Consider the following 27625-nt stretch of genomic DNA (forward strand, 5'->3'; position numbering starts at 1 on the left):
TTCGATTGAAAGGGGCTCATGTTCATGGTGTGGGAGAGTGTGCGCGCTGAGGGCGCACACACCATTCATTCTCCTGTTGTGCGGCTTTCACGTAAGCAGGAAGCTGAAGCTGTGTATGGGGCGCCTGCCTATAGCGCAGGCACACTGTATTAGATGTTGTGATTGCATAGCACTTAAACTACAGTAGGTGAGATTCTAGATTGGAGTGGCGTAGTGCAAATCTACACATGCAGAGTTATGCATTGATTGTGGTATGTGCCTATGTGGCTCTTGTGCTGAATTGCAATGTTGCACAACTGGAGGTATTCACCAGATGTGCAACTGAGGAAGTACTGCATCCAGTTTTGGCTAGCACAGACATACACATCAACTGCATGCACAACTCCACTTCTGCAGCATTTAACAGAATGTGGATATTGCACCTTGAGTGACAATGTCAGACCACTTCTGTAAAGGAGGTTACATATGCATAGAATACCAGCAGGATTATCACCATTGTTTCCTGTGCAAAAGCTATTGCTTTTTTGTGCAGAAAACATTTCTGTGGGGGGAAAAATCAAATTTTCCACTCAGAGAAAGCACATCTTATTTTTGCCTAAACAAATGTTTCTTCAAAGGGCCTTGAAGTGTGAAGAGTTGTCACAAATTGCACAGATACCACTGTATGTCTCAGGGAGCAGGGAGACAATTACTGAAATGTTTTATCCCTGCACACAAAAAAACAAAGATTTACATCTCTGTTTGTTTCTTGCTTACTTCTGACCAGCCTGTTTCTCTGCTACAAGGCCAAGGGAAGTTGGCCAACTGCCCACTTGAAAATACTTGTTTGGTGCCAAGAAGGCAAGTCTCTTTTTTGTCTTCCTCTAAGCACCATATTTGATAAATCTGTAATTCATATGCACATGCAACAAAACTGCTCCGTGATGAGTAGATTACAAAGCCAGCTCTTTCATCATGTTGGTGATTTTTCTTTTCCTCTCTCTTTCAAAGGACTGTGATTACAATTCAGGTCCTATTTCCACATTGCCTTGAGCGTTTGAAGGCATACAGCAATTGGATGGCCAGATTCCATTTTCAATGTTTTACAGGTTTCTGGTGACAATCAGGATTACCCTAGTTGGTCATTTTCATAGTAAAGCCCTTCAGTGTGGTTGGGACATTGCTTTCCCACAATCAGATGGAAGTGGAATTAAAATGGTAGTGGGATCAGTAATACACTGGTGAGGCCAAATGTGGCCCCCAGGAATACTTTTGTAGTCTGAAAGCCCTTCAGATTCACTAGACTACCATCTTCTGGCCAAAAAGAAAATAAAAGGCTGAATTGGCTCTCTTAGAAGACTCCAAAAGTAATTCTTCATTTAAATATGTTTCAAGGGCCCTATAGCCCTAAATATAATCTGTTATTTAAATTCAGGAGTGGATTGTTGGCTATTTTTTTGGCAATCTGTTGGCTACATTTGGTGGATCTGTAATAGGCTAACAGACTCAACCCAGAGAATATTCATCAACATTACTCTTCATCCATTCATCAACATTACTCTTCATCCTGGAAAGACACAACTAGTGGAGTGCCTCAGGGATCTATCCTAGGCCTGGTTCTGTTTAATGTCTTTATAGATGGTTTACATGATTAATAAATGTTGATCAAATTTGAAGATGGCACAACATTATGAGGGGAGCTAATCCCCTAGAGGATAGGATCAGAACTGAAAATCATCTTGACAGATTGGCGAACTGGGGTAAAACTAACAAAATAAATTTCAACAAATGTAAATGTAAGGTGCTACATCTAGGCAGAAAAAAATTAAATGTACAAGTACAAGATGAGTGATGTCTGGCTTGAAAGCAGTACAGATGAAAAGGATCTAAGGGTTTTACTGGAGTCATCAGTGAAATGCATTAGCTGAAAAACACAATTCAGTTCTGGGTTGCATTAGCAGAACAACAATGTCCCAATCAAGGAACTTATTTGTGCTGTTTTATTTTACTTAAGATTCCTGTATTCTGTTCTAAGAAACACAATTGAAGGAGGATATTGACAAGCTGGACAATGTCCAGAGAAGGACAACTAAGGGTGCATTCCCACTATAGAAAAAATAAAATTGCTGATTGGTTTAAATGACCCTCGTTCCCATTTGAAACTGGTTCCTGTCACAATGTGATCAAATCCTGTTGTGATAAAGGAAGGCAAACATAAAAATCCCCGATTTTTCCAGACACTAGTTTCTGAGTGGTTCTTTTGAAAAGAATTGATTCCGAAGAATGTTCAACAAATGGGAACGACAGATTGGAATTGCATCATTTTGGAGGGGAGGGACTAATGGCAGAGGGGTGTTTACCATCCCTCCTCAGTTTTGGGGAGATTTTACACACACCTCAATGCTGCCTTTTTGTTTGTTGTGTGACCTATGGGAGCTTGTTATTTTTTTTAAAAAATAAAGAGAAGAATTGATTCATTGATTAAAACAATAGATTGATTCTTCGATCAATTCATTTTAAAAAAACCCATTCAACATGCTGTGCCTCTTCCTCCTCTTCCCCCCATGGCAAGCCTTGTCTTCCTCTTCCTCCCCCTTGCTGCACTGCCCCGTTTTCGTCTTCCTCTTCTTCTGCCTTGTCAAAGTGCCCACTGCCTGCCAGTACCTCCCCCCCCACCCAGAGTTTGGGCTGCCGCTTATGTCATGATGATTGACATGCATTTTGAAGTGCCTCAACTAGTGGGGACAACAACCATGCCCCCCAAAAAGTGATTACATGGGGCTAATGAAAAGATCTTCTTTTGTAGTGGGAACAACGGACCTTTTGGAATCGATTACCAGCACGGAGCGAAGGCAAGTTGCAAACTGGTTTAAAGTGTAAGTTTATGATTAGGTAAGTGGCACACGGAGGATCTTGGAGATGTCTCATCCATAGAGTCGCCATGAGGGGGGCTAAATCCTACTGTCAGTCCCATCTAGAGTAAAACTAGTACATGAGTTGGATGTATCAATTGCTGAATGGTTTGACTCATTTTTCAGCTTTTGATTGAATGGTTCTACTCTATCAACTGGTTTCCAGCCGTGAAGTTGTGCATTCTTGGATGTATGTGCACACACAGGAGTATGATGCATTTCTTCTAGCATATTTTTCAGTGCCCTCAATGGACTGCTTTCTTCACTTGGATTGCAGAAAAAGTCACTGTGCCTTTGCCATTGCCTGTGGTAACAATAATCAGGCACATGGCAAGTACACAATTAGTTGCACAATGAAGGTACTCAGGAATAGAGTAGTGTAACACGATCAATACAGCATGAACCTTTGAAGACTTCTGTAGGAACTTTAGTAGGAAGTAGACTGAAGTTTACGAAAGCTCATGCTACCAACTTCTTTCTTTCAGTTAGTCTCAAAGGTACTACAAGATCTCTCTGCATACTGATTCTACAGACTAACGTGGCTATATCTTTGAATTCTAGCTACATTAGATTTACATTATACAAGCACAATGTAGAATCCTGGCCCTTGTCAACTAGCGTCTTGCATACAAGTCACCAACATTATTATTTCTGCTGTTTTTGAGGTTGTTTCTCAACATTCAAGATTAGTTGATGAATTTATAGTCACAGCCCATTGACAAGTGGCATTTCTTTTGCAAAATTATTTACAAATGGACAGCTATATTGAACTCTGTAGCCTGTTGAGTTCTTTCCCCTCAACATAGGTCTGAAACACATGGACAAAATAAAGTGGCTTCCAGCCACTGTGGGAGCATTGTGTTCAAATGATGCACACCTCCAAAATGGCTGGAATGATTAGATCAAAAAGGAGTAGAAATAATCAAGCTCCTGGCAGCGGCTGGCTTGGGACTACAGTGGTGGCCCACTTTGGAAATGGGCTGTGTGGTCGCCATGGTCTCAGGGGATTGCAGTCAGAACAGCTGGAGGCCACTCTTTATTGGCCATGTACTTTGCACCACAGCTACCTTTAAAAACAAACAAACAAACAACCCCCTCCCCATGATTTTCCACAGTAGATCGTTTTCTCAGATGTCTCTGGGTTTTGGGTTGAGATACCCTTCTTCATGATTCTGAGTGATCTTCTATTCTGTGAGACAAGCATAGACCACGAAAAGGTGCAGCAACAGACTTGTGGCTGGTTCATTTCATTGATCTCTTTGTTTCCCTGATGGTGTCAATGTCAGTGGAACAGTGAAGCTGCTCCATGTTTTAGTTTTCCAAGGTGTTGACCCTATTTTCCTTCTTCTCCTCTTCTGCACTTCAGTATGGGCCTGCAAATGTGAAAGGGCAAACAGATACTTGCAGCCTCGTGATCTCCAGATGTTCTGAATTATAGGCCACATAATCCGTGACTATAAACCATGTTGGCTTGGGTTTATAGGAATTGTAGTAATTGGAGGGCACCAGGCTACCAATCCTCATATTTAGACAGCAGTTTCAAGGGGCTTTTTAATTTCCAAAACCCTAAAATAAGATTTTTGTCAGCCTTTGAAATGCTAAAGGAAAATGTCCAAATATTCTGATAGTGACAAATAATTGCATGTGATCACTAAGAATGAATTAGCATTCATTACAATAACATGGCTTGAAAGAGTTAAAATGTCACAAGGACAAGCTTGTTTGGCTCTTACATCTGTGCAGCTGAATTGCAAAAATAGAGCATCACAAGAATTGGTACAGTCCACTATCACACGACTGGAGGTAATCAGAACGCATAACAACTGTTCATGCAGTCTTGAAATATAGTACATTTCAGAATGGTCACCAGAAAAATAAATTTTGGAACAGAATGTAGAACTCATTGAACTGAAAAATTCAATATGAATCCTGATCTTTAGATTTGCATGGCAAGTCTAATCCTTAACATTATCATCTTTTCCTTTGGTTAAGTAGCAGTTCATTCAATCATGCATGGAGTGACCCAGTTACATCTCTTGCTTTTCACTGATATTACAGTCAGGACGAAATGAAAGGCATACATTTGTAGGTTTTTACTGAGCGTTCAGTACTTTGAGGCTTCTGTCACATCCAGGCTTTCCTTACATAAAATATAACAGATGGAGATTAAAATCAATGATCAGTATTTGGTTGAACTACTGAAAGCTTTCCAAAAAACATATCCTGAAAGTTTTACAATGGCATCCTATAGAAATCCAACTCTAACTGCAACCAGAAGCTTACATCTGTCTTACTTGGCCAAAGTTCCTTTCGCTCCATTTTTAATTGTACATGTGTCAACATCATTATGCACTACATGCTAGAAAACACTAAAAAAAAAAGTATATTCAAGTAGGTTATTGGTTGAAGGCCAGGATTTTCCAAAGCAATAGTAAGAGCATAACAAATGGGACCAACCATAATATATTGCAATGAAGAGTGGTACTTATCTGGATTCTAGCCACTCCATTTGATTCTTCCATTCTCTGAGTTTTCTATTCCGCCACACCAAAGCAACTAAGCTTGTTCAGTCATCACTCAGCTATTCTTAGAGTGTCCCCCTGCCCATAAAGATTTTTTTTTTGTACATCTGTTAACCTGCTGTATCCTCCCATCCCATTTCATGGGTATGGTGCCAATTATACAGCAGACCTCAGATCCTGTACATAATAAATAGAGAGAATTATAGTCCCTCGTTTGCCTTCATTTGCCCTCTCTGTACATAAAGAACTGGGAAATTCAGAAGAGAAGTAAGAACAGCTGAGGACTGAGCAGAGTTCAGAAAAGTTACTTTTTGGGACTATAATTCAAAGAATCCACAACCAGCATACCTCAGGGCCATGATATAGGTAGATAGGTAGGTAGATATGTTTCTATTAACTTGCCATTGAGAAAGCTAGGCCTTGACACTAAACCATTTTAGGAAACAGGATTTAAGATTGGTCCTTCCAGAATGATCAGTTGGGAATCTTATGTGCACTGTGATCAATTCGGGGAAGAATGCCAAGCTATAAAACAGACAAAAATAAAACAAATGCTTGTTTTCTACAGATTTTTTAAAAAAAATGTTGTAACAAAAAAACCCCAAACTGTACAGTGGACACTTGGTATCTGCTGGATCTTCCATAGATACCAAAATCCATGGATGCTCAAGTCCCATTCTATACAGCAGTGTAGCAAAATGGTGTCCCTTATATAAAAAGGCAAAACCAAGGTTTGCTTTTTGGAGATTTTTTTTTTTAAGGGAGAGGTGTCAAGATGTAGACAGTGGAATCCATGGATGCAGAATCTATGGTTATGGAAGGCCAACTGTATTTATTTTGCTATGTGGCAACTCATGGACACAAAATAGACTGGTTCAGGAAACACCCATCCAGTCTGGTCCATAAGCTGCTTTTCAGTTTTTTATACCTTAAAGGCTATCACAGAAGGGGGGGGGAGAGACTTGTTTTCTACTGCCCCAGACGGTAGGACCTGGTCTAATACTTTTAAAGATTAGAAGGAACTTCTTGAGAGTAACAGTGATTCAGCAGTGGATCCCATTGCCTAGAGATGTGGTGGGCTTTCCTTCTTTAAATGTCTTCAAAAAGAGGCTGGACAGTTTCCTGCTGGGGATGCTTTAGCTAGAGATTCTGCATTGAGAAGTGTTTGGACTGGCTGGCCCATAAGGACCCTTCCAACTCTATGATCCTATCATTTTTCTTTGTTAATTACCATGCATTTATTCTATAATGAAAAAAACCCCACAAAACTCCAGGATGTAAAAGTACAAAACAAAATAACATTGCTTTCCACACATTCTGTTTCCCTTTAAACACCTCCATCACCCCTTAAACTGGAAAAACAAAAACAAATGTCAGCCAGCAAACCCAGAAAGGAGACAATGGAAGGGTCTTCCAGTGACTTTCACACAATGGAAGGGTCTTCAAGTGACTTTTCAGTCAATGCCAACTCCAACATTCGACACTGTAGCTTACCATGGAGTAAAAATTTGGCTCATACTGCAGTTCCCAAACCCTAAGTTAGGGTAAGATGAGCTGGACATGAAAAAAAAAGAAATAAATATTTTTATTTCATAGGTTCACACTTCCAAAGGGATGTGCAGGGGTGATGAGAAGTTATGTAGATGTTATAGGTGATTTCATCGGAAAAGGTGCCAAGAAGATATGAAGTTGGTCTGCTGAAGCAACCAAAAAAGAGCCATGAAGTAGGAGGTCTTCAAGGCCTGCCAAAAGTTCAGAACTGAAGGGATGAAGCCTAGAATGACTGAAAAAACAGTTACAAATATTTATCTAGTGCATGGGAATTTTCGTGAACTTGACAGCAGACACTCAAGAAAGATCCCAGAGGTATGTGTCAGTCTTGAGATGTTTCAGTCTGTATGCCAATACAGGCAGATATATATGTAGTCCACCTCAGCATCAGTAGACATAGATCAAACATGGTGGTGGAGGGAAGGAGGGGCAAATACTTTTTGAAAATAGGCATTCTGCTCTAGAACAAAACAGAAATAAACATGCACATACTCACTTGGCAAGACTGGGAAGCTTATTTTTCAGATCAAGGTCAGCAAGTATTTGGGGTTAGGGCTGCAGTGGTCCCCATGAAGGGATGCACCCTCCAAAGTGAAATGTTTTTGCCCTCAGGTTAATTCTAACTCCCTTTTGGGAGCCTGGTGGGAATTTCACCATGTTTAAGGCCCTCTCTGGTCCATTTTAGGCCCAGGAGACAGAAGTCAGCTTCCAGGTTGCTTCCAATGGGTGAAAAGGCCTGTGTGTGGCTAAAAACAGTCTTGAGAGGGAGAAACACACCAGAATTGCATCCCATAAACTAGAAGGCATTTGAGGGCAAACAATATTTCAGGGAGGGATTTTCCTCCAAAAAGCCTTTTTGTAGTCCCTAGGGGCCATAAAAATGGTCCTGGGGGCCACATGCAGTCTTTGGCTATACCTTCTTCACCCTTTTTTTAGACCAAATGGAATATGCTGGACAGAACTACAGCACTTCCATATTACTGTGAAGCTTTACTATTTCTTTTCTCAGCACATCTGCGATATCAGCCATCACAGGGCAATGGGGAAAAAATCTTGAAGCAGTGGAGTGCATATAAATAAACTGGAAAGGATAGAGCTTTTGCTTACATTTTCTCCTTCACTTCATCTCAGAAATCAACCTCATTTTATAACTAAACCAGTCTACACTTATTCAGGAAACCATGCATGTGTCTGGTCTGGTTCTCAATCAACCAAGGATCCAATTTTATTTCATAGTAATATCATATCGAGGTATTGTGCACATTCTTTTGAAAAAAAAAAGGAAAACAAAAATAATATTACAGAGATTGTTTCCTATATAGAGGAAAATAAATTACATGGCTGGTATAAGGAGAGGAGAAGGGAACAGGAGGGAAAGATTGCAAAGACATTTTGGAAAAATAAGAGTTGGAAAATCAGAATATTCTGTTTGTGGCACCTGATAAGACAAAAATTGCAGCTAGAAGATCACAAAACTGCAGCAGACGCTTTGAGAGAAAGCAGAATTATAAGCAACAGTTGAAATAAAAATAAAGTTACATTTCTTCATAAAGAAGGAAAAAGCAGGTGAGGGCAAAATGTTACAATAACAACAAAAGAAGAAAGAACAAAATATACAAAGTGCAGAACTGCTAACTAGAAAGTTGTCATGGCTCTCCTTGTATATTTTTTTGTAATGAATCTATGACTTAATTGTTTATCTACATATACCCACCCCAAGCAAGCAAGCAAACAAACAAATGCACAACAACCCTGAATTCACAGATTCAACAGAAGTGCCATGAGCCTAATCTGCACATTTAGAAATCAAGGCATAGGTGCTTAGACAAAACCTAAATGCAAATCCAGCCAGTTTGAAAGATAAGCAAAAAACCCAAACCAGATCTTTGAAATACTGAACTTTTGAACTTTTGCCCCAACTGATTAATTGAGTTGTAAATTCCAAGACTGACAAAGAATGGAGACATCTGAACATTGTCAAATCACAGCAGGCTCTACCTTCAAGAATAAAAAGAAGTGCTTCACTTTGCAAATCCATTCAAATTCCGATCAAATGAATTCTCTTGGAATGCCTTTGCCATCATCTTGAACAGAAAATAGACATTGTGCAATGGCAAGAACTGGGCTTCCCTGGATGTTTAGTTTACCCAAAGGGTATTTTGAAGAACACAGGCTTCATTAGGGTAAACCCTCTAGTTAATCTCTCTCTGTATTATCTATACTTTAGGGTAGATTCTCTCCAAAGTCTCTAGATGGGATTTTCCAAACACCTGCCACCTAATTATTTTGAATGCTGATATCCGATGCTGATACCTGGGTTAATGTAAAAATACAGTGCGCCCTTCCCTTTTGCGGAAGATCCGTTCCAGACACCCACTACACTGCATAAGGGAAATACCGTATATGGTGGAGCCCCATTGAAAACAATGGGGCTTATGCCTATGGTGCAGCACTGTATGTGTGCAATGGACGTGCATGCCACTGCTTCTTCTGGTGTGTAGCTTTCAGCATACGCTGTATGGCACGCCCACATATGACGCAGGCACACTGTATATCACTGAATACTAAAGATGGTCCATGCCATGATATTACCAATTTCTCTGTTTGGTTTGTGAAAACTGGAGAATGAAGAAAGTGAATGGGAAGGAAATCATCTCATTGAAGTCGATTTGATGGCAGTTGACAACAATAAAAACCTGGTTTAGAATAACAAAATTCTAGAAGCTATGGAGAATTAAGAAGCCCCTACTACCATGAGCAGTGGTTGGTGTTTCTGATGCCATTTTGAGCAGTGACTCTGCTCTTGGTTATAATCTAAACTTTAAAGGAGTTGTGCAAGGTGTTGGACCTGTTTTGTTGAGAACCAATAACCTTGAGCACCTTCTCTAAAATTTGAACTAGGGCCCAGAGTACATTCACCACTCTATTGTCATGAGAGCCACCTGTTCCCACTTCCTTCTGCACAGTGAAAGAGGTGCAATACAAGATGCAACTATCAATTCCATCTAAGGATGTAGTTCTTCATTTAAGATTCATAGACACTAGAAATAAAAGTTTGACACCACTTGATCTGCTATAGCTCCATCCTACGGCATTCTGGGACCTGTAGTTTTAAAAGGTCATTAGCCTTCTCTGCCAAAAAGTGCTGGTACTGTACATTACAAAACTACAAATTCTAGGATTCTGCTGGAGGGAGTCGTGGCAGTTAATGTGAGGTCAAAATACAATATATTGTAGATGCCAGATTTTTTCTTGAAGGAAGTAACAAGTAATTTTAAGAATCTTCTTCCCACTGCAAGAAAGGGGCAAAACAGAATGGCAGTAATGGGGGTGGTGTAGGGATGTGGTGACCACATGCCCTGACTCCACCTCCAAGCCAGAATCATGCCACATGCTGAACCAGAGAGCTGGCAGCATGGGAATTGTTTTTGTTTTATTGTTTTAACAAAAAGTGGGGTACAAATAAAAGTTTTATTATTTATTTATTTATTATAAGACTCTGGGCAGTGGTGAAAGGGGCTTTCTGCTGCTCCTTTTTGCACCAGGAAAAGGCCAGATCAGGGCTGCAGTGTGCAGTTGCATGGCTCCAATCTGGCGCACAAAGGGTTGGCCTGATGCCAACCCTTTAAGGCCATTTGTTTTTGACCAAAGTCTTCAAAAACTATGCAATTTTCAGTCTATTTGCAATCTGGGGCTTTTTCTGTGCAAAATCTGTATGCAGTTGTTTTGCATGACAAACAGCAAGTTCTGAGCAAGATCCAGCATTTTCTGTGCAGAATATATTTCTACGCATAAATATTATTTAATATCCAGAAAATATTGTTTTTTATGCAGGTCAACCATGTACAAATTGTGCACAGACTAAATCCCCAATTGCAGCATTTTCTGCTCAGAAAACAGCATTTTCTGGGCAGGAAATAATATTTCTATATTATTTCCGGTGCAGAAAATGCTGTTTGTTACACAGAAAATACTGTTTGCATTGCAAAACAACCATGTGTGAATTTTGCACAAGGTAAATTTTGAACTGCGAAGATTCTTCTTGTCAGGGATTCTCAGAACTAAAATAATAATAATAATAATAATAATAATAATAATAATAATAATAATAATAGCATGGCTTTCCTCCCCCTAAATATTTACCAATATTCTTTCTATCCCTACTTCTCTCACAGATGGGCACCAATCTCCAGCAGTCTGTTCCATTATCATACAGCTCTTACCATTACAATGCTTATCTTAATGTTTACCATTACATGCAAAGGGAGCATGTAGCACCTTTGAGACTAACTGAGAGAAAGAGGTTGGCAGCATAAGCTTTCATAGACTTAAGTCTGCTTCATCAGATGCATGATCTGATGATCCCTTTGCATACTTAGCCAAACTAATATGGCTATGTCTTTGAATTTTACCATTACATGTTCATACTAATCAAAATGGACTTGACTGGAATTTTCATCCATTTGTCCTGCCCTCTGGATCAGTAGAGAACACATGCTGAGGGCAGCCTTTAGACAAGCATGAAGATGACATGAATACCAAGTTCTTTCAACTTTTTTTACTTTGTTTTTTTAAATAGAATATTTTTATATAAAAGTCCCAAAGGAAAACTTATATTGATCTGTAACATACAGTTCAGCATGAGTCATCGATTGTCTCTACAAGTTTACAGTGGTACTTCCTTCTGTTAATCCAGTTTGTAAAGAACATCCTTTCATTAATTCTCACAGACTTCAGATTGCATAATTTAATTATGGAGCAGGTGGGGGTTTAGTTATGTTTTTAACTTTTGCATATTTCTTTGTGATTGTACATTGCGTGTAGATGTTTTTAATTGTTTTTAATTTTACTGAGATTTTAAATGTCTTGTCTGTGAGCCACCTTGGGTTCCTCCAAAGAGAAAGGTGGCATATAAATGAAAAATAAATAAATAAATAAATAAATAAATAAACGTTTTCATAGTTTCTCTGGTTTGTTATTCCAAACTCTCTAGGTTTTGACCAATTTGTTATTTAATTCTTAATTTTATCTGTTATAAGTCATGGCCATCTCTTTCTATAGTAATTTACTATTGGTGCCCAGTTATCATATATTCTCCTTATATTCTGTTTACTTAACTCTTGTTTCTCTTTAGATTGTATAAATCTTTTGCATTTTTACTTCCAATGGTTTTTCATAAGGCTTGATTTTCAGAAGAAGTCAGTTTATATCTATGAAAGCTCATGCAAAAATAAAAACTTGTTGGTCTTAAAGGTGCCGCTACATTCCTTCCATTCCTATTCCTTTCTATGCCTAATGTTACTCTCCTGTAGACATACTTTGGTTTGTTAATGTCCTTCTTTAAAAATATTACCCCATACTGGACATAATACTCCAAACACTGTCTGAGAGGCGCATTCCGCAGAATAGTGTGGAATTATGATTTCTCATTATCTAGACACTATCTTCTGCTAATCTAATTTAAGGTTGCTTTAGTGGCTTTCACATCTGTCTATTAACAAAGACTCCCTCAGTCCTATACTGCTGCCTGGGATCAATTTTCAAGGATGGTGTGTAGACTTTGCAAATGTGGAAAGCATTTCTGTGTTGTTGTGTACCTTGGAGTCATTTCTGACTTATGAGAACTTATCATGGGTTTATCCTGGAAGATCTGATCAGAGGCAGTTTGCCATTGCCTTTCTCTACGGTTGCCAGAGGACTTTATCACACGGGGAAAATCGGGGGTTTAACCAAGCCCTCCCTCGACCCCCTGGTTCATAATAATTATCGGCCTGTTTCGCTGCTTCCATTTTTGGGGAAGGTGATCGAGAGAGCGGTTGCAATCCAGCTTCAGGCGGTCTCGGATGAAACGGATTATCTGGACCCATTTCAAACTGGCTTCTGGGCGGGCTATGGGGTTGAGACGGCCATGGTCGCCTTGGTCGATGATCTCCATCTGAGCGTCGACAGGGGAAGCGTGTCCCTGTTGGTGCTCTTGGACATCTCAGCGGCTTTCGATACCATAGACCATGGTATCCTTCTGGGACGCCTGGCAGAGGTGGGAATCGGGGGCACTGCACTCCAGTGGTTCTGGTCCTACCTCTCTGGGAGGTCTCAGATGGTGCAGCTGGGAGACGTGTGCTCCGACGAGAGGCCCCTTAAAACCGGGGTCCCTCAAGGGGCCATTCTGTCTCCCATGCTATTTAACATTTACATGAAACCGCTGGGAGAGATCATCCGGAGACATGGGGCGCGGGGTTATCAGTACGCTGATGACACCCAAATCATTTTCTCTATGTCTCCGACTGATGCAGTGACTGGGGATGGGGTCTCTCCTCTCGTGGCCTGTCTAGAGTCAGTAATGGGCTGGATGAGGGAAAACCGACTCAAATTGAATCCAGAGAAAACGGAGGTACTAGTTGTAGGTTCCCCTGGTCCAGGAATGGCGGTGGTTCCACCTGTCCTGAACGGGGTCACGCTCCCTGTGAAGGACTCCGTGTGCAGTCTGGGGGTGCTTCTTGACTCGTCGCTACACCTGACTGCTCAGGTGAACGCGACGGTCAAGAGCACCTGTTATCAGCTTCGGCTTATTCGCCAGCTGCGCCCATACCTGGCGCAGAGGGACCTAGAAACTGTTGTACATGCTCTGGTAACCTCGAGATTGGATTTCTGCAATGTACTCTACTTGGGGCAACCCTTATATCAAACTCGGAAGCTGCAAATGGTTCAGAACATGGCAGCCCGGCTCGTCACTGGTGCTCCCAGGACCAGCCATATAACACCGGCATTGAAAGATCTCCATTGGTTGCCTATCCGCTTCCGGGCCCAATATAAGGCATTGGTTTTTATCTATAAAGCCCTTAATGGCTTGGGTCCAGGTTACCTAAAGGATCGGCTCTCCCCGTACATTCCGCCTCGCACCCTCAGGACATCTGGGCAGCAGCTACTGAAGGTGCCTGGGGCTAGATTGTCCTCCACCACAAGGAGGACATTTTCCACTGCTGCCCCAGCCCTTTGGAATACGCTGCCCATTGAGCTCCGCTTGACTACCACCCTGGCCCAATTCAGGAAGGATTTGAAGACCTTCCTGTTCCAACAGGCATTCCCCGATTAAAAATCCTGTGGGCCTCCCTCCTCTTTCGTGGCCAAGAGGAAGGGCTTTGGGGCTTTTAGCCTGTGTTTTTTATTATTGTTTATATGTGATGTATTTTGGATTTTATTGTATGTATTGTTGTTTTAAATTTTATACTGTAAGCCGCCCTGATCGAAGGAAGGTGTGGGATATAAATAAAAACTTTATTTATTATTATTTATGATTAACCCATGAAAATTGTGCAACCGTGATTAAAGATTTTCACACACATCACACTCAAAGAGCCATTATTCCGGGAATAAACAGGCAATAAACAACAGCAAATCATTCATGGATTTCCCTGTGGATGATTTCTTGCTGTTTCTTGCCAGTTTATTCCTAGGATAATGATACTTTAATGTTGATGTAGTGTGAAAATCTTAATCGTGATCGCACAATTTTCATGGTTTAATCACTGGTTAAACCCCTGTGTGCTGAAGTCCAGAGAGTGTGACTCACCCAAGGTAACCCAATGAGTTTTCACGGCTAAGTGGGGTCTCATACCCTAGTCTCTTAATCCAACATTCAAACCACTTTGCACACATTGACTCTCAAGCATTGGCTCTAGAGCCTTATTTATATGTTGCTTCTGCAATCCCTCCCTGTCCTCCTCCAAGTACAAATGGCTGTAGATGGAGGCTTCATTGGCTCTACAGCAGGGGTGGTAAATAGTTCAGTTTTACTTAGTTCCACATGCAAAACTACACCATACTGAGCCCTGCAGGAATGCAGCCATAGAGTTGCATATAAAGAAACACGTCATGCCAGACAAATCTGATCTCTTTTTTTGATAAAATAACCAGCTTGGTAGAAGAAGGGAATGCTGTGGATATAGTATATCTTGATTTCAGTAAGGCCTTTGACAAGGTTTCCCATGATATTCTTGCAAACAAGCTTGTAAAATGTGCGCTAGACAAGGCAACTGCTACATGGATTTGTAATTGGTTGAATGGCCGAATCCAAAGGGTGCTCAACAATGGCTCCTTTTCATCCTGGAGAGAAGTGACCAGTGGGGTCCCACATGACTCAGTCCTGGGCCCAGTGCTATTCAACATCTTTATCAATGACTTGGATTAAAGAATTAGGGGCATACTTATCAAATTTGCAGATTACAGCAAACTAGGAGGAGTAGCTAATACCCCAGAGGACAGGATCAAAATTCAAAATGACCTGAATAGACTAGAAAGCTGTGCCTAAGCTAAAAAAATGAACTTCAACAAGGAGAAATGTAAGGTACTGCACTTAGGGTGGAAAAATGAAATGTAAAGATATAGAATGGGGGACACCTGGCTGAATAAAACTACGTGTGAAAGGGATCTAGGAGTCCAAGTAGACCATGAATTGAACATGAGTCGACAGTGTGATGCGGCAGCTAACAAGGCCAATGCAATTTTAGCTGCATCAATAGAAGTATAGTGTCTAGATCAAGGGAAGTAATAGTGCCACTATATTATGCTTTGGTCAGCCCCCCCCCTGGAATATTGTGTCCAGTTCTGGGCACCACAATTTAAAAAGGACGTTGAGAAACTGGAGCGTGTCCAAAGGAGGGCAACTAAAATGGTGAAGAGTCTAGAAACCATGTCTTATGAGGAATGACTTAGGGAGTTGGGGATGTTTAGCCTGGAGAAGAGAAGGTTAAGAGGTGATATGATAGCCCTGTTTAAATATTTGAAGGGATGTCATATTGAGGAGGGAGCAAGCTTGTTTTCTGCTGCTCCAGAGAACAGGACCCGGAAGAATGGATGCATGCTCCAGGAAAAGAGATTCCACTTCAACATTAGGAGGAACTTCCTGACAGTAAGGGCTGTTCGACAGTCAAACACACTCCCTTGGAGTGTAGTGGACTCTCCTTCCTTGGAGGTCTTTAAACAGAAGCTGAATGGCCATCTGTCAGGGATGCTTTGATTGAGATTTCCTGTATGGCAGGGGGTTGGACTCGATGGTGCTTGTGGTCTCTTCCAACTCTATGATTCTACACACACATGCACAACAATGTCAGAGTGAGGCCTTCTCTGCATGGGCCAAATGGCTCATCCCCCCACCATTCTGGCATTGTCCTGTTTGGACAATGCACAGCCCACACCCCTCTACATGTGGGAGCAGTCTGGATGACATCTGGCACATTCAGTACCAGAACCAGGGTATAACATTGTAAACATGCATTAAAATAATTTACCTCTTACTTGGGATACTCCCGGAGAGCTGTTTTTTACTCTGGATCTGAAGGGCCGTTTTCATGCAACTGCAGCTGGTTGCATGAGCATCCCTCTGGCCTGGTGTGTCCACTGCTGTCACTATTCTCTCGCTTTGAGGTCAGAATGAGATGTCCACTATCAGTCATCACTGGGTGCCTCATTGTGACCTTAGAAGTGAGCAACCTGTGGTGGCTCAGTGTGATGTTCATATAGACAGCCACCATGGCATGAAAAGAGAGAGCCAGGTAACAGTAGGGACAGCTTAGATGTCCAAGATATTCCAGGCTGCCCATGGAGTATCCTGGCCAGTGCAGACAAGGTCCAAGATGGCATTTTTTCCTCCACTCAGCAGCCTCAGTTACCACATGGGGAGAAACGTCCATGAAACTTATGGTTCAACTGTTGGATAATTCTGGCTACAGATGTGCAGATTTGTAACTTTTAGCATCACTGAGCTTCCTCAATTTCCATTTTGGAATCCATCCCATTCTGGTCCCTTATAAACTCTTTGCCTCCCCTTTTATATATTTGCATATATTTTTTCAAGTGTGTTTCGACAAAGTAGGTTTGTGTTTATATTAAATTTAGGTTCCATTTTCTTTGTTCATTTTTTAAAAGTCTGTAGGTGTGGGGAGTTGGATGAATCTTTTCCTTTCATGAAATGCATTGCAAGGGGTACAGGTTCCTGAAGGCAAATTGCAATCCATTTTACTCTGGGGTCCATGAGGTGCAAATCATATAAATTCACTAACACCTTCCCCCAACAAAAAAAGCAACCTCTCAATGGAGTGCTGTAGTGAGCTGGGCTCACCACCAGGCAGATGGGTTTTAGAGTCCTTGTTGCAACACAGCCCAATGTTAACAGCTGCCCAGTGGCATGAAACAGTTAACTTGTGTTATTGATATTCTTGGATACTTTTTGCATTCACTTTGGCGGGTTACAGACGGGCAGGGGAGGACGTCTTGGAGGTGTATTCAGCTGAATGCAGAGCCTCCAGACGGCCCGCCCCGGGGGCGTGCTTCAGGTGTTGGGGCTTCCACACGGGGGGCAATGAAGACACCTCACCTGGGTCCGTTTCGGACCCGTAGCTTCCATACCGCCGCCTCGGAGGACGCCACAAAGAGAGAGGCAGCTTCCGCACGGGCGGCCCAAACCGCGGCTTTTTTTTTCTTTTGCCGGCTGGCGGATGCGCAGCTGCGCAGCTATAGCGCTAAGCAGCGGCAGAAAGCCTATGTGCGCATTTAAAGCACCGAAGCCCCTTTAAACTTTTTCCCTGTGCAGTCTAAAGCTAGGTAGGAGTGCTGTGAGGTATCAATCTCCAAACTCTGTCCTTCCAGGCATTTGGACTTCATGTCCCAGAATCCCAGACCACAGGGCAAGGTGGCTGAGGATTCTGGGAGATGAAGTCCAAACGCCTGGAAGGACAGAGTTTGGACATTGCTGGTTTGGGGACCAGTGAGCCAGGCATGGTGGGAGGAGAGAACAGGAAGGGTAGAATAGAGTAGATAGGGCTGGGAGGGAACACATGCCCTGGGAGGCGAAATGATGTCTTTATGGGACATCATGGGACCTAGTGCCTTGTCAGTGCTCACTGCCCCTTGATCCCAGGCCCCCTCTAGTTGCCCTTTGCCTTTGGGGGCAAGTTTAGAGGGCATCAAAAGGTCTTGGGCACATTCAAGCTCCGGGGTCTCATCCTCCTCCTCCTCCACCACCAGCACAGGCTCTGCTCTGGCTGGCTGGCCCGCCGGGACCCTGACACGCTCCCCACTGGTGGCTAGTCTGTTGGGCCTGATGCTTCCATCACTTTTAATGAAAGCATACAGCTCCTTGTAACAGGGCGGGGGGGCGCGGCCCCTAGTACTATTTTTTCTTTTGCCGGCTGGTGGAAGCGCAGCTGCGCAGCTGCAGCGCTAAGCAGCGGCGGCAGAAAGCCTATGGGCACATTTAAAGTGCCCAAGCCCCTTTAAAACTTTCCCCCCCCGCTCTGCCCAAGAACAATGGTGGTCTCCTGCCAGCTGGTGATCAGCTGGTGTTGGCATCCTTGTCCGCTTGCACTTTGCCAGTGTCACCAGCATCATAGATGCCTCCTCTCCTTTGGTCCCCGCGCTCCTGCAATCTGCAATGCGCAGCCACAGCTGTCTCCGCTGCCACCGCTGTCCCCCTGCCATCCCCCATCACCTCCCTTGTACATATGTAAATATTTACAGTTTTAGCGTTTTTTATTGTTAGGTGAAAATGGCACAGGAATGTGTGTAGGGGTTCACTTTAAAGTCCAAACTTTCCAAGCAGCGCATGCGTACATGTTGCTCTAGGGTTAGGGTTAGGGTTAGGGTTAGGGTTACGAGTCTTAAAATGCGCTGCAGCTGTGCCGCAGCTTCCACACCTGCATGGCAGCGGACGCTGCAATTAAAGCCTGACTGCAAACTGCACATGTTCCAAGACCCCAACTCATTATGCGACGCAGCAGACACGGAGTTTTTAAATGGGCAACTTAAATAAGCAGCGTAGCAATTCTGGTGTACCGGTGCAGCAGCTCTCATGGCTTCTTCCACTTCTCGATATGTGTCAGCATTCAGGTAGGACTGCTCCAGTTTCTGCAAAATGTTTGGCTGGGACCATATAGCTATCAGGTCAGCCGTCTTAGTATGAGACCAAGACGTCCCCCTGCCTTTTTTCGGGGTGCTGGTGGATGGCTGTGCCATCCTGCCTGGTGGCAAAGGGGAGCCGCCACACAGCTGTGCCAGGAGCAGCCAAACTGTGCCCGTTCCCAGGTGAAAATGGCGCAGGAATGTGTGTAGGGGGACACTTTAAATTCCAAACTTTCCCTTATCACTTTCTACAACCAAAACATCCGCCGGCAAAACTTACAACTTCCCGCGGTTCTAGCAACGCATGCGCACAAGTGGCTCTAGGGTTAGGGTTACGAGACTTAAAATGCGCCGCAGCTGTGCTGCAGCTTCCACAGCTGCTTGGCAGCGGACGTTGCAATTAAAGCTTGACTGCAAACCACGCATGTCCCGGGAACCCGACCCATTATGCGATGCAGCTGACACGGAGCTTTTAAACAGGCAACTTATATTTGCGGCGTAGCAATTCTGACGTATCGGTGCAGCAGCTTACAGACGGAGATGCGCAGGTATGCATCAAACAGAAAAGAAGCGGAAAAAAGCAGCACCTTTTTAATGCCGCTTCTTCCCGCTTGGGGCATGTGGGGGGCGTGTTCATGGCGGCATTCAGGTAAGGCCCGTCTGAAGGCTCTACCTTCATGACGTCATGAATACACCCCTTTTTGCCCGTCTGTAACCCGCCTTTGTGGTTTGAGGCAGGAAAAGGTATGAAAGCTGAGAACCAATTAGGGAAGTCCATTTTTCCTTTGTTGCTAACAAGAGGTGGGTCATCTTTGCACACTTTGATTTTCTTTGTTTTTTTCTGCACTATATATCCTTTGTGAGCCCATCTTCCATGGGCTTCAACTTGAATGGTACAATTCAGTCCAAGGGCAGATGATCAAACATCCTGGGATATGTCCTACATTTCAACCTTCTGTCCTGGAGGAATTCCAAAATGTCATCCATTTTAAGCATGAATGAGAAGTTCATTGAGTAATACCATGTTTGCTGTTCCCCTTTGAACAATGCATCTAACTTGGCAGCCTGTCCTCACTGCAAACAAGGGGATGGGATGGATCCTTCTAATGTTTTCCCCCCTTAATTTCAGCACAATAGACAAATGAAAGGAATATTTTAAATGTAGATTCAGTTGAGGGTTTATTACTATTGAATTACAATTTTAAATATTTGTTTTGCTCAGAGTTCCATAAGGATTTTGCAATCCAACAAGGTGTTTTAATGAAGAGAAGTTTATCAACAAATAAGGTTGAGTACATAATAAAATACAGTACATGTAATATAGGTTCAAAACACAGTGCCGAATAATCCAGTTTGAGACCACTTTAACTGCCCTGGCTTAATATTAGGGAATGCTAGGAACTGTAGTTTTGTGAGACATTTAGCCATCTCGGTCTGAGACCTCTGATGCCACAAGAAACTACAGTTCCTAGGATTCCCTAGCACTGAGCCAGGCCAGTTAAAGTGGTCTCAAACTGGATTATTTATGCACTGTGTTTTGGGCCATAACCTTTTTCCTAGGAACAGCAGCAAAGACTTGCCCCCCAGAACTTGTGGTGCATTTGTAATGAATTTATGTTTATATTATTGCTTTTAGCTTTTATTTTATACTATGCTACATTTTTCTTAAATATTCTACATTTTGTGGTGTCTTGTCTTCCTTTTCATTTATGACTTTCTGGTCACCCTACCCAAGGCTCCCTATATGTCCAGCAAAATGTGTAAATTTAATGCACTATATAAATAAAGCTTAATAATAATAACAACAACAAAAGGGGTTTGATTTGATTGCTTTGATTTCTTTTTATTTCTTTGGGGACTCAATTTTACCACTGGCTGTGAGGGGATTTTGGGACCTATCAATGTAAGGACTAGACTGCTTCTCTATTGTGTACCTTGTGCTAAATCATTTACCACAAATAAAGCTTATGGCAGAGTAGCAATGTGTACCCGTGTTCACCACCAAATGAATCTTTGGAGAGCCCTGGAACTACACCCAGTTCTAGCCAATGACAAGTGCATTTCTTTCTCATCTTAATTCTAACATCTGGGAAGCACAAACAAGCCACAAAAGAGCCCCATGCTTCCACTAAGTTGTGGAACAGCTGCCAGACTGCGTGTCATCAGCAACAACTGCCTTAACTCAGTGTTTATTTCCTCCTGCAAACTATTCATCAGCTGAATGGTCCTTTACGTTGACCCTTGGGCAGCTATTGAGATGCTGCTGATTCCTTCCATCCTATCATCTTCCACTAATCCAATCTATAAATCAAAAAGAAGACTTTGCTCCTTACCCTGTGGGAGCTTTCCTTTCCTTAATACCACTTTATGAGATGCCCCATCAAAAAGCTCTCCAGAAATCCAAGCAAATGCTATCCGCTGGGTCACCTTTAGCAACTCTTTTATGAACTTCAGTGATGAACTCAAACAGGTTAGTGGGTTAGAATGTTTCCTCTGAGAACTCCCAAAGGCTTGACCCTGCTCTCCTTGTCTTCCGCTGTCCTTTGCTTAATGAGGGCCATATCATCTTTTATTTCCAATTTGCACCTCAGCTCAGCTAAGTTTTATGTTCTGTAATATGCTGTTGGGGTTTTGGGTAGCTGTGCTTTTGTCTCTTTCAGGGCCTCTGGTGTTTTACAAATGAAAATTGAGTTGCTGTTGCATACTTTAAACACCTTGCCTCTCATATCAAGGCATGCTTCAGGGATGATTCATCTTCACAGAAGGCTTCCCACCCCACATGCATGATAAACATGAACTTCCTGAACTTGTTTCACATTCCCAGCTCCCCAAACCCTATTCAGATCTTCTCAATTCTTCTGTTTTTAACTGGCCTCACTTTGTCTCCCAGACTTGCTTCGCACAAATGCATGCACACACATGATCCTGTAATGTAGGGCAGGAACACAATAGTGGCCAACCTTATCCTCTTTTTCTCTGTTGCTACCTATTTGCCTGGGACAAGAACCAATGCTAAATATTGAGGGTAAATATTGGGACGGAAGAGAGCATTAAGAATTCTGAACTCCATAAATTTTCTTTCATGCCCCATATTCCTAGCACTGGAGAGTAAAGATGCATGTACACTGTAGAAATAACAGAGTTTGACACCACTCTAACTGCCATGGGTCCATCCTACATAATCCTGGGATTTGTAGTTTTGTGAGGCACCAGCACTCTTTGGCAGACAAGGCTAAAGGCCTTGTAAAACTACAAATCCCAGGAGTCTATAGGATGGAGCTACAACACATAACACTGAAACACTTAAAGGAGCCCTAGTGGCACAGTGGTTAAATGCCAGCACTGCAGCCACAATGTTGTGAATTCAATCCTGAGGGCTCCAAGTTCGACTTAGCCTTCCATCCTTTTGTAGGTTGGTAAAATGAGTATTCAGCTTGTTGGGGGCAACTGGCTTACAGATTGTAAAGTGCTTAGAGACTGCATAGTTCAGTATAAAGCGGTATAGAAATGAAAATGCTATTACTATTGCTAGTATCCAACTGCATTATTTCTACATTGTAGATGTACCCCAACACCTTGAAAATCATTCACACCAAGTACTCTTAGACTGCTGTGTTCACATCACCATTTCCCTGCCCTTTTATCTCTGGGTTCGTAAGAACTGCATTTCTAAATGTTGAAATGAAAATTTAAGTTATTGCAATCCTATACAATTGGAGAAAGAAGGAAACTTTCATTTGAGGAGCCAGAATTCTTATTTGGGAGAGGCAGTGTCTTCATTTCCCTTCCCTCCCCCCAGATTCAGAAAAGTGGATGGGACCTAACAGGATGGATTACAATTAATAAATGCCATAATTTTTTTTTATTCAGAAATTTAGGTTAGAAATCCAGAAATTTAGGTTAGAATCACCACATTGGTTTCGGTGGAGCTAATGAAAGAGACGCCAACTGAATGTCTACATTATTGCAATGGCAGAATGCAGTTGGCGACTGAAGGAAAATTTCACTGGGTGGTAGAATTTTTATTCAATGAGTTGTTGCTGTTGTTGTGTACCGTCAAGTTGCTTCTGATTTATGGTGACCTTAAGGCAAACCAATCACAGGGTTTTCTTGCAAGACTTGTTCAGAGGGGATTTACTTTTGCCTTCCTCTGAGACCGAGTGTGATTTGCCCAAGGTCACCCAGTGGGCCGAGAGAAGATTTGAACCCTAGTCTGCCATGCTGATGGACCTTTAGATCAGTGTTAGATGAAAAGTCAGCTTAATAATAATAATAATAATAATAATAATAATAATAATAATACCAAGAGTGAAAGATGTCTCTCTATATACACAGAAGAAAATAATACCCAAGAGATGGCTCCACACGTGAGAAGGCTCCACTTGGTGTACCGAGCATCTTAAAGGATTAGATCAACAGAGAACAAACACTGAATTTCCTTGCCAATGTATTAAACTCCTTGATGGATGGGATTTATTTGAGACAGGACTCCAATGAGACAGCCGATGCCAGGAGAAGAGGCTCCTTGAGGAAACATTGTACTCAGCTCTGATCTTTTATTCCGATACTACTTGTGCCCTTTATCTGGCAGAAGACAGGTACTTATTCAATTTCAATGCCCTGTCAAGCTGAAAGAGATTCCACCAGTGCTCTCATTGCTACTTTTAACTCACGTCCATCATTATGAGTTCTTCCGCACCCCCTCCCCTCCCCAGACAAAAGCACGCTTTTTTATCACCTACTGCTTAATATAAACAACACCAGAGGAAGGAACGAAACCAGCTCCATTTGTTAGCAATTTCGGGACATGCAATGACAAAAGGCTGCCTGAATGCAGCTGGGGGAGAAAGAGAAGGCAGTGGGAAGGCTACATTCCAAACAGATCAAGCATGGAAGCCCAGCCTTCCCACAGGTGTCTTTTTGGAACAACCAAAGGAGACCATTAATCAGCAGGTAACACTATTTGCCTCTGAAAGACAGGCGAAGATGATGAATGCACACTTTCTTGGACAGAAGCTCTATTTTCAAACCTCTGTGGCAGGAAAATAGGCCTCCTTCCCCCTCCAGCAAATGCTGGATTAATCACTTTCCCCTTGAACCAGGGGTCTTTCTCTAGTATACAATCTTGCATGATATATTCAAACAAGGGTAGGCAGGGGCCTCCAGCCTCTTGACCTCTGTTATGTTCTACTCCTCATTTATTTAAAGTAGTCCAGATGCAGTCAAGAGTTCTTTGTTCAATATTTATTATTGTTTAACCTGCCCTGAAACGGGAATGCGCCAGGGCGTTTGGGTCAATGCATTCAATCTTGAGAGGCAGCTTGGACTTGTTTCTCTGTTCCCGCATCTGTAGCCCCTCCAGTTGGAACATGTATTTCTTATGCCAGAGGCTTTGCACAGGGAAGCTTAGAATACTTTTGATAAGCAAATACAAATTTGCAGAGAAAACAAGCCAGCTTGGCATCAGCATTGTGATAAATGAGCTAACTAAAGGCAACTCACTGGCTCTAGGATTTTGGATGATAGCTAGGCACCCCACCCTTGGTAGATCCTTCTAACCTGGAAAAGAAGGGATGTGCTAACTGTCACTTCTTATTTGATCTTCTTGGATTTTTTGTTCAAACTGCAAATGGTATCACTGCTAGGCCAGTGCTGATCTTGAGGCTCTGGCACAAGCCCAACCATGCCATCTTCTGGAGGTGGCCTTGAATTAATATTCCTTAATAGGGCAAAGTCCCCTGTGACTTTGTCAGGGAATTCCACCTTGGGAATCTAAACTTGTGAATGCTTTAACACAAGATCACCCATCCACCATGTCTCTCTTTTATTGTTACACCAGCATCCTGCAAACGCCAGCATCCTGCAAACGCCAAGAGGGATGTTGTCAGGGTGAGCATCAAAAAGACAAAATATAATTATTCCTTCACAGTGAGCCTTTCACCTTCACTGGGAAAGGGGCACAGGACCTCCATGAAAGTGGCAAATGGATTAATGTAGACCAATCTGGCTTCCTTCCGAATAGAATGATTAAAAATATATATAAAAAATTTGATTGATTTGGTTGAAATTCATGAGAAAAATATACATAGAAAATTGGCGATGATTTTTATTGACTCAGAAAAAGCATTTGATAATGTATATTTGCAGTTTATGTTTGAATTGTTAAAAAAATTGGAAGTAGGGAGTATATTTCAAACCTGGATACAAACAATTTATAAGCAACAAGAATGCAAGAATATGGATTAATGGAGAAAAAATAGACTTATGTAAAATTTATAGATGTGTAAGACAGGGCTGTCCACTATCCCCGTTACTGATTACATTTGTGATGGAAACTTTGTTAAATAAAATTAGAGAAAATCAAATTATTGAAGGATTTAAATGGAAAAAGGAGGAATACAAATTGAGAGCTTATGCCGATGATTTAATTTTAGCAATAACCAACCCAATAGAATGTAATGAAATTATGATGGAAACATTGGAAGAATTCGGAAAAGTGGCGGGATATAAAATTAATAAAGAAAAAACGGCAGTTTTAACAATGAATGTGGATAAAGAAGAGGTAAATACATTGAAAGAAAAGACCGGGTTTCAAATTAAGAAGATGGTGAGATACCTTGGGATTAATATCACGACAAAAAACATGCAACTGTTTGGGAATAACTATGGCGTGTTACATGCTGCCATAAGGGATGTCCTTAGGACGTCCCATTTTGAAAAAGGGGCATCTCTTCCAGACGCCCCTTACCCTATTACGGACAGAGTTTATAACAAATGGCGGCGGTCGTTCCACACGTCCGCTGCCATTTTGACGTAGCGGATGCTCTGCATCTACACGGCGTGACCCGGAAGTGATGCCGCAAGTGTGCGCTTTGGCACTTGCGGCGTCTCTTCCGGGTTGCCGGAAGGAGCGCGATTTTCACACTCCTTCTTTGCAGCGCGGAGAAGTCGTGCGGTTTGGCTGCTGCGACTCCTCCACGCTGCAACCGGCAGCGGCCTGAGACTTCCCCTTTTGGGCGGTCTGTAACGGGCCCATGAAAAATTATGGAAAGGTATTAAAAAGGATATGGAAAGATGGCAAAAATTGAATACTTCCTGGATGGGTAAGATAGCAATTTTGAAAATGTCAATGTTGCCACAAATGATTTCTTTTATTCCAAAGTTTACCCATTATAATAAATGACAGACCATTTAAGACATGTGAAAGAGACATATCTAAATTTTTATGGAATAACAAAAAGCTGAGAATAAAAATGAAAATATTGTATGATACAATTGACAGAGGAGGGTTGAATCTACCAAATTTAAAGTGGTATTATTATGCCTGTACACTGGAATGGATGTTGGATTGGATGAGATTAGAAAATGAAAGAAACCTAAATTTGGAAAGATTTGATCTAAAATTAGGTTTACATGGTTATATGTTCTATGATAAGATCAGATGTGATGGTAATTTTAATAATCATATCGTGAGAAAATCTATGATGAGAATTTGGCTAAGATATAAAAGAAAATGGTTCGGGAAAATTCCATTATGGGTGTCCATTAATGAGGCAATGTATAGAAGGGAGGAGTTTCAAAGAAATAGATATGTGACATACGAGGGTATTACCAAAATGGAAAAAGAAAAAAGAAGGATGAAAACACAGGAGGAATTAATATTGGAAGGTTACATCTATAATTGGTTTGCATATAGACAGTTTAGAGAAAGATTTCAGATGGACATGAAAGAAATTGGAATTGGAAAAGGAGAATTAGAAATGGAGAAAATAATACAACAACCTAAGAAGCAAATTTCAAATTTATATAAATTAATATTAAAATTTGAATTAGAAGAAGTGGTTAAAGATTTTATGGTCAAATGGGCAAAAGATTTAAATGAAACAATACAATTAGAAGAATGGGAGAGACTTTGGAGGAAAAAAATTAAACAATTTGGCAGTACAGAAATTAAAGAAAATATAAACAAATCCATGTATAGATGGTATCTCACACCATATAAATTAGCTAAAATGTTTAATAAAAATAAAAATACATGCTGGAAATGTAAAAAAGAAGTTGGAAGTTATCTACACATGTGGTGGAATTGTGATAAAACCAAAAATTTTTGGAAAAGTATTCATATAGAATTAAAGAAAATATTTAAATTTGAAGAAAGACCACACCCTAAAATTTAGCTCTTGAACATGACAGACAGTATAAAGATGGAAAGAAAGAATGAAAAAACCCTAATATACGCAGTACAGTGGTACCCCGGGATACGAAAGCACCGCGTTACGAAATTTCCGGGATACGAAAAAATTCCATAGGAAAAAACTGTTCCGGGTTACGTTTTTTTTTTTCCGGCTTACGAAAAAAATTTTTGGTGCTTTTCGGCGCTTTTTCGCACGAAATCGCGGCTTCCAGCGCTAGCGCCTATGGCTTTTTCGGGTTGCGAAAGATTTCGGGTTACGAAGGGCGCCGCGGAACAAATTAATTTCGTAACCCGGGGTACCACTGTAGTAGCAGCAAGATTGGTGTTTGCTAAATACTGGAAAAAAGAAGATTGTCCTTCAATAGAAGAGTGGCAACTGAAATTGATGGATTTTTATGAAATGGACAAACTCACATATATAGTTAAGAATGAATCATTAGAGAATTTTTATAACAGCTGGGAAGTTTTGAAGGAATATATTAAAAAAGAGAAAGGTGGAGGAGTGCATATAGCCCTGGAAAATGAATAATTGATATGTTCTCACTCAAGTGGTAACTATGATAGATAAAAGA

Source organism: Sceloporus undulatus, chromosome 3 (genome assembly GCF_019175285.1).
Source record: "Sceloporus undulatus isolate JIND9_A2432 ecotype Alabama chromosome 3, SceUnd_v1.1, whole genome shotgun sequence".
In the NCBI taxonomy this organism is placed as follows: Eukaryota; Metazoa; Chordata; class Lepidosauria; order Squamata; family Phrynosomatidae; genus Sceloporus; species Sceloporus undulatus.